This window comes from Herpailurus yagouaroundi, unplaced genomic scaffold (assembly GCF_014898765.1).
Source record: "Herpailurus yagouaroundi ecotype Mexico unplaced genomic scaffold, PumYag 67623, whole genome shotgun sequence".
NCBI classification, from domain to species: domain Eukaryota; kingdom Metazoa; phylum Chordata; class Mammalia; order Carnivora; family Felidae; genus Herpailurus; species Herpailurus yagouaroundi.
Window position 1 is genome coordinate 6,122,878 of NW_024420424.1, and position 13,362 is coordinate 6,136,239.

Sequence of the window (13,362 nt, forward strand, 5' to 3'; positions counted from 1 at the left end):
GGAGCCTGTTTCCGATTCTGTGTCTTCCTCTCTCTCTGCCCCTCCCCCGTTCATGCTCTGTCTCTCTCTGTCCCAAAAACGTTTTTTCAACGTTTATTTATTTTTGGGACAGAGAAAGACAGAGCATGAAGGGGGAGGGGCAGAGAGAGAGAGGGAGACACAGAATCGGAAACAGGCTCCAGGCTCTGAGCCATCAGCCTAGAGCCTGACGCGGGGCTCGAACTCACGGACCGCGAGATCGTGACCTGGCTGAAGTCGGACGCTTAACCGACTGCACCACCCAGGTGCCCCAAAATTTTTTAATTTTATATAAAAACAGAAAATAAAAAATAAATCTTTTTCTGTATCCAAGAATAAGAAAAAAAAATAGATGGACCAGCAAACAATGATATCTGAATGAAATTACATCCACTTTCCCCTAGAAGTCAAACTATGAAGCACTTTATTGTCCATACATTAAACAGGTAGACAGACTTGTGATGGTCCTCTAGGGCTTGGTTGGTGAAGTTGGATGGGGCTTGGTGTAACGGCTCCATTCTCCACTAGGTGGTGCTTCTTAGTTTACTGGGGTGGATCAGTGTGGTGCTCCAGCCTGTGTGTGTACATGTGTAGAAGAGGTGAAAATGGCGCCACCCAACTTCCCAGTCTCTAGTACCAGAACTCTGTGCTCTCACCAACTGGCAATCAAGCACCGCCCCCCCTTCATCTCTGGCTTCCATGCACTCCCTGCTTCTCTACTGTCTGCCTCCAAACCATTGGCCTGTCAGGCAGCACCTCCCCCCTGAATTTTATCTCAGATTGGTCTGTGTTTCTAAACCCCTCACTTCTGAGGGCCCTGCTGCTAGGACCCAATCTGACCCTCTGGGGGAGGGTCTCACCAAACAACGGCCAAGTGCCAGAATGCCCCTGGGAACATACTTGTGATCACAATGTTGCAGAGGCTCAGAAGTTGTGGCCAGGTGTTGGCTTGCCCCAGAATAAGTTCATGATATCACAAAGAGACAGTGGTTCAGGGATTATGGTAAATCACAACACACAACCAGCTCCAGGTTTCACTGCACCCTAGACACTTTGTTCCAATACCAGCAACTGTGTTCCCTAGGGTCCCCTAGGACCTTTGCCTGTGGGGAGGCTGTACAGCCTCTACCAAATTCTCTCCTAGTAGGGGACCCCCTTATTCCAGTGTGGCTCACAGACCCCTCGGACCTTGCTACCAGCTCCTGAGGATTTGCCCTTCCAAACAGAGTGTTTCCAGCCATTGGGCAGTGGAATTCCAACACTGCTCTGCCTTTTTTATAGAGTCCTAATGGTATTGGAAGCCTCTCCTTTCTCCCTTTCTTGTTCAGTCACTTGTGGATGTCTCCACTCTTTCTCTTTCTCCCAGCTACTTTCAGGGTGAGTGTTTTTCCTGTACTCTCCCCACTTTCTCTGTCTTCTCTCTACAAATACTGCTCACTATCTCCCACAACTTCTCTATCCCCCAATTCACCTCGCTGCACCATGTGTCTGCCAAGTTCTGCAGCTCTAGTTATACAGATTGTTGTGTTAATCCTAAGATCAGTTTTCTAGGTGTGCAAAATGGTTTGATTCTGATTTAGCTGCATTTCAGGGAGGAGAGAAGCAGAGAACTTCCATGCTGCCCCACCATGTTGGGACCCTGCCGCTGCTCTGCCAGCCTACATTCATTCTTTAGTAGGATGTTCCTTCCAATTTTTTTTCTTGTGGTTGACATCAAGTTTAACAAGAGTTGTTCTCTAAAAATATGCATGGTATGATCTCGATCTTTTTTGACTTCTTGAGGGCTGATTTGTAACCCAGTATGTGATCTATTCTGGAGAACATTCCATATGCAATTGAAAAAAAAATGTGTATTCTGCTGTTTTCAGATGAAATGTTCTGAATATATCTGTTACCCATCTGTTCCAGTGTGTCATTCAAAGTCATTGTTTCTTTATTGATTTTCCACTTAGCTGATCTGTCCATTGCTAACAACCAGGACATTTAAGAAGAAATTACAAAATACATGGAAGCAAATGAAAATGAAAACATGACAGTCCAAAACCTGTGGGATGCAACTAAGGTGGTCCTAAGAGGGAAGTATATTGCTTGCAATACAGGACTACCTAAAGAAGTAAAACTAGTCTCAAATACACAACATAACTTTATGCTAAAAGAGCTACAGAAAGGAACAGCAAATAAAGACTAGAGCCAGTGGAAGAAGAGAAATAATAAAGATTAGTGCAGAAATAAATAATATGGAAATAAAAAACAGGTAGAACAGATCAACAAAACTAAGAGCAGGTTCTTTGAAAGAATTAATAAAAATGATAAACCCCTAGCCAGAATTATCAAAAAGAAAAGAGAAAGAACTCTAATACATGACAGAGGAGAGAACACAACCAACATCACATAATTATAAGCAATTATAAGAGCATATTATACACACACACACACACACACACACACCCCAACAAACTCAGCAATCTGGAAGAAGTGAATAAATTCCTGAAATCATACAAACTACCAAAATGGAAGCAGGAAGAAATAGAAAATTTGAACAGACCCATAACCAGCAAAGAAATTGAATCAGTAATCAAAAATCTCCCAAAACAGAAAAATCCAAGGCCACATGGCTTCCCAGTGGAATTCTACCAGACATGTAAAGAGTTAATACTTATTCTTCTCAAACTGTTCCAAAAAATAGAAAGGGAAAGAAAATTTCCAAACTCATTCTATGAGACATTACATTGATTCCAAAACCAAAGATCCCAATAAAAAAGAGAATTACAAGCTGATATTGCTTGAACATGGATGCAAAAATTCTCAACAAGATATTACCAAATCGGATTCAACAGTACATTAAAAGAATTATTCACCACGAACAAGTGAGATTTGTTCTGGGACTGTAAGAGTGGTTCAATATTCACAAATCAATCAACGTGACACATCACATTAGTAAAAGAAAAGAACCATATGATCTTCTCAATAGGTGCAGAAAAATTATTTGACAAAATACAGCATCCATTCTTGACAAAAACTCTCAGTTGAGTAGTTATTAATGAAACATACTTCAACATCATGAAGTCCATATATGAAAGACCCACAGCTAGCATCATCCTCAATGGGGAAAACGTGAGAGCTTTTCCTCTATGGTCAAAAACAAGACAAGGATATCTACTCTCACCATTACTATTTAACATAGTAGTGGAAGTCTTAGCCTCAGCAACCAACAACAAAAAGAAATAAAAAGCATCCAAATAGGCAAAGAAGAAGTTAAACTTTCACTATTTGCTGATGACATGATGCTATATGTATAAAACCTGAAAGACTCCATGAAAAAAAATTGCTAAAACTAATACATGAGTTCAGCAAAGTTGCAGGATATAAAGCCAATGTACAGAAATCTGTTGCATTTCTATACACAAATAATGAAGCAGCAGAAAATTAAATCAAGGAATCAATCCCATTTACACTTTCAGCAAAAACATTAGATAACTAGGAATAAACCTAACCACAGAAGTAAAAGATCTGCACTCTGAAAACTCTTATGAAAGAGGTTGAAAAACCACAAAGAATCATTCCATGTTTGGAATATTCATAGATTGGAAGAACAAATATTTTTAAAATGTCTACAGTATCTAAAGCAATCTACAGATTTAATACAATCCCTATCAAAATAACACCAACATTTTTCACCAAGCTAGAACAATCTTAAGATTTGTATTAAACCACAACAGACCCCAAATAACCAACACAATCATGAAAAAAGAAAGCAAAGTGGGGACATCATAATTCCAGACTTCAAGTTATATTATAAAGCTGTAGTCATCGAGACAGTACTGGTACAAAAGCAGACACATAGATCAATGGAACAGAATAGAAAACCCAGAAATGAACCTACAATTATATGGTTAACTAATCGTCAACAAAGCAGGAAAGAATATCCAATGGTATAAAAACACTCTATTCAACAAATGGTGTTGGGAACATTGGAGAGAAACATGCAAAAAGAATGAAATTGGATCACTTTCTTACACCATACGCAAAAAATAAATTGAAAATGGATGAAAGATCTAAATGTGAGACAGGAAACCATCAAAATCCTAGAGAAGAAAACAGACAGCAATCTCTTTGACCTTGGCCTAAGCAACTTCTTACTATACACATCACGAGAAGCATGGGAAACAAAAGCAAAAATGAACTATTGGGACCTCATCAAGATCAAAAACTTCTGCACAGCAAAGTAAATAAGCAACAAAGCTATGAGACAGCCTAAAAAATGGGGGAATATATTTTCAAATGACATATCTTATAAAGGGTTAGTATCCAAAATATATAAAAAACTTATCAAACTCAACACCCAAAAAACAAATAATACAGTTAAGAAATGGGAAGAAGACATGAATCAACATTTTCCCAAAATTGACATAGAGATAGCCAACAGACACATGAAAGATGCTCAATATCACTAATCATCAGGGAAATATAAATCTAAACTGTGAAGAAATACCACCTCATACCTGTCAGAATGCCTAAAATTAACAACACAGGAAACAACAGATGTTGGCCCATATTCAGAGAAAGGGGAACCATCTTACACTGTTGGTGTGAATGCAAACTGGTGCAGCCACTCTGGAAAACAGTATGGAGGTTCCTCAAAAAAGTTAAAAATATACTTTAATAAAATACTAAAATTTAAAAAGGAAATAGTTTTTTAAATAAAACAGAAGTCAAGAAGTGCTCACTTCACTTATTCCTAATTTTCTTCAGGGGTTATCCTATTGGACTGACAAGTTCTGACTTAATTTCACATGTGCAGTAGACAAAACATGGCCCCAAGAAAAATGTAGTATGAAGAGATTTTTAGGTTTCTAGCCTCTTTCTTCTTTGTTTAAAATGTTCTTCTGACTTGCTTCCCTGAGAACCTATTAAGTACAACTAAACTATCTGATACACTCTTAAAAGTCTGAAAGGAGGCACAGTTATGCAACATTTATATATAATGCTACCAGCACTTCCTGCTTAAAACAGGAAGGAAGAGAAGGACTGACAGTTATAAAACAAAAATAAGTAAATTATGAGTCCTCTTTATCTCAGAAACAAAGAGACAGACTTTTACAGGTACCATTTTTACTAATCCTGATGACTCCTCATTTGTTTAAATGATAATGGACTCAAGACAGCCTAGAGATTGAATAGTCATCATATTCAAAAACAAAAAGTAGAATCAGACCTATAAATACAGAAAACAAGCTGATGTTTACCAGAGGGAAGTGTTGTGAGGGGATGGGCAAAATGGGTGAAGGAGAGTGAGAGATACAGGTTTCCAGTTATGGAATGAAAAAGTCTCAGGAATAAAAGGCACATCATAAGGAATATGGACAGTGATATTATAACACTGTATGGTGACAGATGGTAGCTACGCTTGTGGTGAGCATAGCATAACATTGAGAATTTGAATCACTCTGTTGTACTCTTGAAACTAATGCAACATTTGTATCAACTATATTCAAATAAAAAGAAAATTTTAAGAAAAATCTTAAAAATAAGTCAATAATTTTTACTCTATTTATAAATTGAGTTTGACCTAAATATAGTTACCATCTGATTATGTTCTGTATGTGGAAATTTTATTGGCAGTAAGAATAAACAAATAATATTTGTGCAAATTCCAAAGAGAAAAAAAGTGCTTCATTTAGAAAAAAAGTGGACATTAGAACCATTTCAGAGGAGGGAGCATACCAATAATATCTTTATGCAAATGAGAAATTTCAATATTCTCTAACAAGAGCATTTCTCCATCAACATTAAGCTAATAACAAATAATGATCTCAGAATTTTACAGTGAATTCCTATTTTTTAAAGTGCTTTCATAAACTTCATTTGATCAACAGTGAAGAATTGGAAGATAACAGTTCAGATTCCATGCTAAGAGATGTAATAGGGGAGCCTGGATGGTTCAGTCGGATGAGCACCAACTCTTGATTTTGGCTCAGGTCATGATCCCAGGGTTGTGGGATTGAGCACATGTCCAACTTTGTGCTGAGCATGGAGCCTGCTTGAGATTCTCTCTCTCTCCCTCTGCCTCTCTCCCTGGATCACATTCTCTCTCTCTCTCTCTCTCTCTCTCTCTCTCTCTCTCTCTCTAAAAAAGAATAAAAGAAAGAAAATAGATGTAACAAAAGTGATCAGTTTATGTTCCTGAACACCAGATAAACCTTTACTCCTCATCCTATTAAGTGTATTTTCCTGCTATAAGGAAAATGTTCAACCAACCAGTAACCACACATTTGTCTCCTTCCTTTCCCATATTTCTTCTCTATGGGTGAGAAATAGTCATGTACAACTTCATAGAACAAAAGGTAATATCTAAACTAACAAAATGAACTTGAGGTTGATCCATAGAAGTATGTTCAAAATCAAAAATCATGCAATTAAACAAACTAATCCCTTTTTTCCATAACCATATCTATTATACTTCTAGGGATTCAGCTTAGTCCCATGAGACAAATACTATATTATGTGTGGTTTTTTTTAGAACAGTAAACAAAATCTTCATTTTTGTTTGTTTTAGTCAAGTTCAAAGCTTCAAGCAGCCAACTAGGTACCAGGTACTAGGTACTAGGTATTTAGTAGTGAGGAGCCTTCTGGGCTAAATTGTGATGCACGTATTTATTAGGATATAATCAATATCAAGTAAAGCACTTTGATCACCTGAAAGCAAAAGTAAAAAAAAATTACCAAAAAGTGTAAATTGGAAAAACTGTGGAAATAGAAATGAAAACAAAAAGTAAAGATTCTACATTGTATTCAAATTTGTGCCTAATATTTCCTGAGGGTTGGCTCACTTGTACAAATCACCAAATCACCAAACCAGAAAGGCTACAATGTGGGAAAGTTCTTAACACTCCAAACCAGAAGTCATCCTTCAGGACAGTGTCTAATTCCTGGTTGGTAATTTTAAAATATAATAACTCTGAGTGAGCAAAACCATAGTGTGAATAAAAATAAAGCTATATTTATTGGAAACATTATGCCAGGCACTATTGCATTTAAGCCTTGTAACAACCCCATGAGGTAGTGTAATTATTGGTTCCATTTTACAGACCAGGAATTTAAGGAGCTAAGAGGTTGAATAACTTACCCAAGATCACAAATAGTAAATGGTGGAACCAAGATTGAGCCCAGATCTGTCTCCAGAGCTTACACTATTAACTACTAGTGCATACAATGCCTCAGAATATAGTTACTTCTGCTACCAACTACTCCATCTAAAGGAGGGGTTCTGAAAGGAAAAATGAAAAAGGGGAGTCATTGAAAACACTTCCATTGAAGCACTTTCCCTTCTTGGCCAGAGAATTGATTGGTCCTTGCCTAAATAAAGGAAATACATCAAAGACAGCTTCTAAACACGTCCCTGGGGCATTTCCCAAGATACTAGGAAATAACAATTACGTTGTTTGTATAGCTACTGACAGTTCACAAGCATTTTCACATGCATTAGCTCACTCTTATTTCTAGTGAAGTGATATAGTCGCAATTATTAACCCTTTACTATTATTAATTACAAATGGGAGAACTGACACTCAGAAAATTCAAGTGACTTTCTCTCTTCCAGGTCACACCAAAAGTGATGTAGCCACAATGAAACCAGGTTTTGGGATTTCATTTTCAAGTCAAATGAATGTTTTCACTTTACCTTCAGAAATCTCAGGTAGCTAAGGCAGTTTTACAAATAGCACTTCAGTAGCCCATACACACAGAAAACACATACAAGTAGGCCTGTCAGATATTGTCTCTGTGCAAACTTACCTCCAGGTATAAAAATAGCCTTTTGCAACTAGATCCTCAATGGCATCAATTCTCTGCTCTTGGATTATAACACCCTACCGGGTCCCAAATTATCTCAAAGTTACCTAAATTTCCCTCAAAAAATTTGCATGAGAACTCATGCAATATTTTAGGTGAGAAGTAGCACTGTGTAGAAGAGAATGGAGAAATAGTTAATGAAATAATTTTATCTGCATATTTCCTTATAGCTTATAAAGCATTTTTATGGCTCTCATTTTATTTAATTTTAAATGTTACAAAATAGGGATTGTTGATATTTTTTTCTAATAAGAACACTTAGATTCCCCATCCATAGTGGATGACCTCTCCTATGAGAATCAGTTCTTGGTTCACTTCTCCTTAGTGAACTTGATTTTAAAGGCATCTAAGAGAGGACTCTCAGTGTGCACTACATTTAATAGTATTTCAGGCTTATGCTAGCAAGTATGGAGTAGCAAGAGCTTTGAGGAACTGTGGATTTCTTAAATACTCCTAAAATAACTCTTAGTAGTTGCCAGTCTCAACAGGAATTTATACTACTGTGATTTCATAGAAAATTTTGTTTCCCTGAAGAAACCTGAACTAATACACTTTTAAGTTGTTGTAGATAATCACTCCAATTAAGGAAAGACCTACTTCTCACTAAAGATTTTGTCTAATTACTCCATTACTGGTCATCTCCTGGATCAAAAGCTGAGGTGGTGTCAAGTCCAACCAGCCCTAGTTCCTTGGTTTGCAGTCTATTTGCAGGTTCCCTGACCACACACATCCAGCATACTCTCTCTTATTTCAGTGGCCAAACTGACCTACCAGTCCAGCCAGTTTCCCCACAAACACCCATCTCTGCTCAACTCAGGGGCATTAAATGCAAGGAAGTAAAGCTGGAGTTGATCATCATTACTACACTTTCCATTTGTATACCTTTTTTTTCCACTCCACTTTTATGTATACTATCGCTTTTTGTCCTGTCAGAGAAGACAGATAAGAACTGTACAAATCCATGTAAAGGAGGTCCCTCATTCATTCCAACTAGATGCTTTCCTCCCAAAACTTCAAACCCACAAATAAAGTCACATACAGTCAGTGTACCTCAGTTATGCCCATAGATCTATAATGAGATAGAAATAACTGCAGGGTGTGGAAATAAATCTGTTTACTCTTTGTTTTCTATTTTTTTAATGTTTATTTATTTTTGAGGGGGAGAGAGACAGAGCATGAGTGGAGGAGTTCAGAGAGAGACCGACACACACACAGAATCTGAAGCAGGCTCCATCCAGGCTCTGAACTGTCAGCACAGAGCCTGACACGGGACTCGAACCCAGGAGCCATGATATCATGACCTGAGCTTAAGTCAGATGCTTACCTGACTGAGCCACCCAGGTGCCCCAAAACTGCTCATTTTAGATTGGGAATTCCGAAACCTGATTCTTTTTTCCAATTTTGGCAGTTAATTATATGACCTTGCACTTGTGATATTTCTTACTCCAATCTAGATATTTATTTTAAAATCTGTTCTATTTTTGGGGCGCCTGAGTGGCACAGTCGGTTGGGCATCCGACTTCAGCTCAGGTCATGATCTCACAGTTCATGAGTTTCAGCCCCGCATTGGGCTCTGTGCTAGCAGCTCAGAGCATGGATGGATCCCTCTCTCTCTCTCTCTCTCTCTGCCCCTCCCCTGCTCATGCTGTTTGTCTCTCTCTCAGAAATAAATAAAAATTAATTTTTTTGAGTTCTAACTTGTCAATCATTTTTTTTATTTATATATGAAATTTATTGTCAAATTGGTTTCCATACAACACCCAGTGCTCATCCCAAAAGGTGCCCTCCTCAATACCCATCACCCACCCTCTCCTCCCTCCCACCCCCCATCAACCCTCAGTTTGCTCTCAGTTCTCAACAGTCTCTTATGCTTTGGCTCTCTCCCACTCTAACCTCTTTTTTTTTTCTTCCCCTCCCCCATGGGTTCCTGTTCAGTTTCTCAGGATCCACATAAGAGTGAAACCATATGGTATCTGTCTTTCTCTGTATGGCTTATTTCACTTAGCATCACACTCTCCAGTTCCATCCATGTTGCTACAAAAGGCCATATTTCATTTTTTCTCATTGCCACGTAGTATTCCATTGTGTATATAAACCACAATTTCTTTATCCATTCATCAGTTGATGGACATTTAGGCTCTTTCCATAATTTGGCTATTGTTGAGAGTGCTGCTATGAACATTGGGGTACAAGTGCCCCTATGCATCAGTACTCTTGTGTCCCTTGGATAAATTCCTAGCAGTGCTATTGCTGGGTCATAGGGTAGGTCTATTTTTAATTTTCTGAGGAACCTCCACACTGCTTTCCAGAGCGGCTGCACCAATGTGCATTCCCACCAACAGTGCAAGAGGGTTCCCGTTTCTCCACATCCTCTCCAGCATCTAGAGTCTCCTGATTTGTTCATTTTGGCCACTCTGACTGGCGTGAGGTGATACCTGAGTGTGGTTTTGATTTGTATTTCCCTGATAAGGAGCGACGCTGAACATCTTTTCATGTGCCTGTTGGCCATCAGGATGTCTTCTTTAGAGAAGTGTCTATTCATCTTTTCTGCCCATTTCTTCACTGGGTCATTTGCTTTTCGGGTGTGGAGTTTGGTGAGCTCTTTATAGATTTTGGATACTAGCCCTTTGTCCGATATGTCATTTGCAAATATCTTTTCCCATTCCGTTGGTTGCCTTTTAGTTTTGGTGGTTGTTTCCTTTGCTGTGCAGAAGCTTTTGATCTTCATAAGGTCCCAGTAATTCACTTTTGCTTTTAATTCCCTTGCCTTTGGGGATGTGTCGAGTAAGAGATTGCTACGGCTGAGGTCAGAGAGGTCTTTTCCTGCTTTCTCCTCTAAGGTTTTGATGGTTTCCTGTCTCACATTCAGGTCCTTGATCCATTTTGAGTTTATTTTTGTGAATGGTGTGAGAAAGTGGTCTAGTTTCAACCTTCTGCATGTTGCTGTCCAGTTCTCCCAGCACCATTTGTTAAAGAGACTGTCTTTTTTCCATTGGATGTTCTTTCCTGCTTTGTCAAAGATGAGTTGGCCATACGTTTGTGGGTCTAGTTCTGGGGTTTCTATTCTATTCCATTGGTCTATGTGTCTGTTTTTGTGCCATAACTTGTCAATTATTTTAATGAAAGCTGTAAAGTTTTACTTACAGTGCTTTTGGAAAATGTCATATACTGTTGGAAGCAACATTTTTTTTTTAATTTAGATTCAAATTAGTTAGCATGTAGTGCGACAATGATTTCAGGAGTAGGTTCCTTAGTTCCCCTTACCCATTTAGCCCACCCCCACCCCCTGTTTGTTGTACATATTTTTCAGTCTCATATGTTTTTTTTCACTCCCTGTTTTTTTATTATTTTTGTTTCCCTTACTTTATTAAAATTTTTTTTATCTCTTGAAGTCCTCATATGAGCGAAATCATATCACTCATATGAGGACTTCAAGAGATAAAAAAAATTTTAATAAAATCTATTCTATTTTTTATTTTAATTCTAGTACAGTTAACATACAGTGTTATGTTAGTTTCAAGTGTACAAGATAAATGTACTCTCACTCCCATTCACTTATTTCACCATTCCCCCAACCACCTCCCCTCTAGTAACCATCACTTTCTTCTCTACAGTGAAGAGTTTTTTGGTTTGTCTCTCTTTTTCTTCCTTTGTTCATTTGTTTCTTAAATTCCACATACGACTAAAATCATGTAATATTTCTCTTTCTCTGACTGACTTCTTTCACTTAGAATTATACTGTCTAGCTCTATCCATGTTGTCACAAATGGCAAGATTTTGTCCTTTTTTTTCTGGCTAAATTATGTAACACCTTTATCCATTCATCTGTCAGTCGACAACATGGGTTGCTTCCATAATTTGGCTACTGTAAATAATATTGCAATAAATATAGGGGTGCATGTATCCCTTTGAATTAGTGTTTTTGTACTTTTTGTGTAAATACCAAGTAGTGTGATTCCTGGACCATAAGATATTTCTATTTTTAACCTTTTGAGGAACTTCCATACTGTTTTCCACAGTGGTTACACCAGTTTACATTCTCTCACCAATAGTGCAAGAGGGTTCCCCTTTTTCCACATACTTGCCAACACTTGTTATTCCTTGTGTTGTTGATTTCAGCCATTTTGACAGGTGTGAGGTGATATCTCATTGTAGTTTTGATTTATATCTCCCTGATTATGAGTGATGTTGAGCATCTTTTCATATGTCTGTTGGCCATTCTGATTGTCTTCTTTGCAAAAATGTCTATTCATATCTTCTGCCCATTTTTTAACTGGATTATTAATTTTTGAGTGTTGAGTTCGATAAGTTACATTTTGCATACTAACCCTTTATCAGATATGTCATTTGCAAATATCTTCTCCCATTCCATAGGTTGTCTCTCAGTTTTGTTGGTTGTTTCATTTGCTGTGCAGAAGCTTTTTATTTTTATGTAGTCCCAATAGTTGTTTTGTTTTTGTTTTTTGAGAGAGAAAGAGAGAGAGAGAGAGTATGTTTGAGCAGGGGAGAGGCAGAAGGAGAGGGAGAGAGAGAAACTTAAGTAGGCTACACGCCCAGCAAGGAGCCTGATGTGAGGTTTGATCTCACGACCATGAGATGATGACCTGAGCCAAAATCAAAAGTTGGACACTCTACCAACTGAGCTAACCAGACACACCAGTTTATTTTTGTTTTTTTTTTCTCTTGTATGAGGAGACATATCTAGAAAAATGTTGCTATAGCATATGTCAGAGAAGTTACTGCCTGTGTTCTAGGATTTTTATGGTTTAAGGTCTCCATTTTGAGTTTATTTTTGTATATGATGAAAGAAAGTGGTCCACTTTCATTCTTTTGCAGGTGGCTGGCCAGTTTTCCCAATACCATTTGCTGAAGAGATTTTTGTTTTACGTTGCATATCTTGCCTCCTTTGTCAGAGATTAATTGACCATATAATTGTGGGTTTATTTCTGGGCTTTCTGCCCTATTCCATTGACCTATGTGGGGTTTCTTTTAATGCCAGTAGCATACTGTTTTGATTACTACAGCTTTCTAGTATAACTTGAAATCTGGAATTGTGATACATCCAACTTTGTTTTTCTTTTTCAAGATTGCTTTGGCTATTTTGGGTTTTTTGTGGTTCCATAAAAATTTTCAAGATTGTTTTTTCTAGTTCTGTGAAAATGCTATTGGAATTTTGATAAGGATTGAGTTAAATCTGTATATTGCTTTAGGGTGCATGGGAATTTTATCAATATTTCTTCTTCCAATCCATGAATATGGAATATCTTTCCATTTGTTTATATCATCTTCAATTTCTTTCATCAATGTTTTAGTTTTCAGAGTACAGGTCTTTTTTCCTAGGTATGTTATTATTTTGGGTACAATTATAAATTTGATTATTTTTTTAATTTCTCTTTCTGTTGCTGCATTATTAGGGTATAGAAACAAAACAGATTTCTGTAAATTGATTTAGTATCCTGCAACTTTACTGAATTCATTTATCAGTTCTGGTAA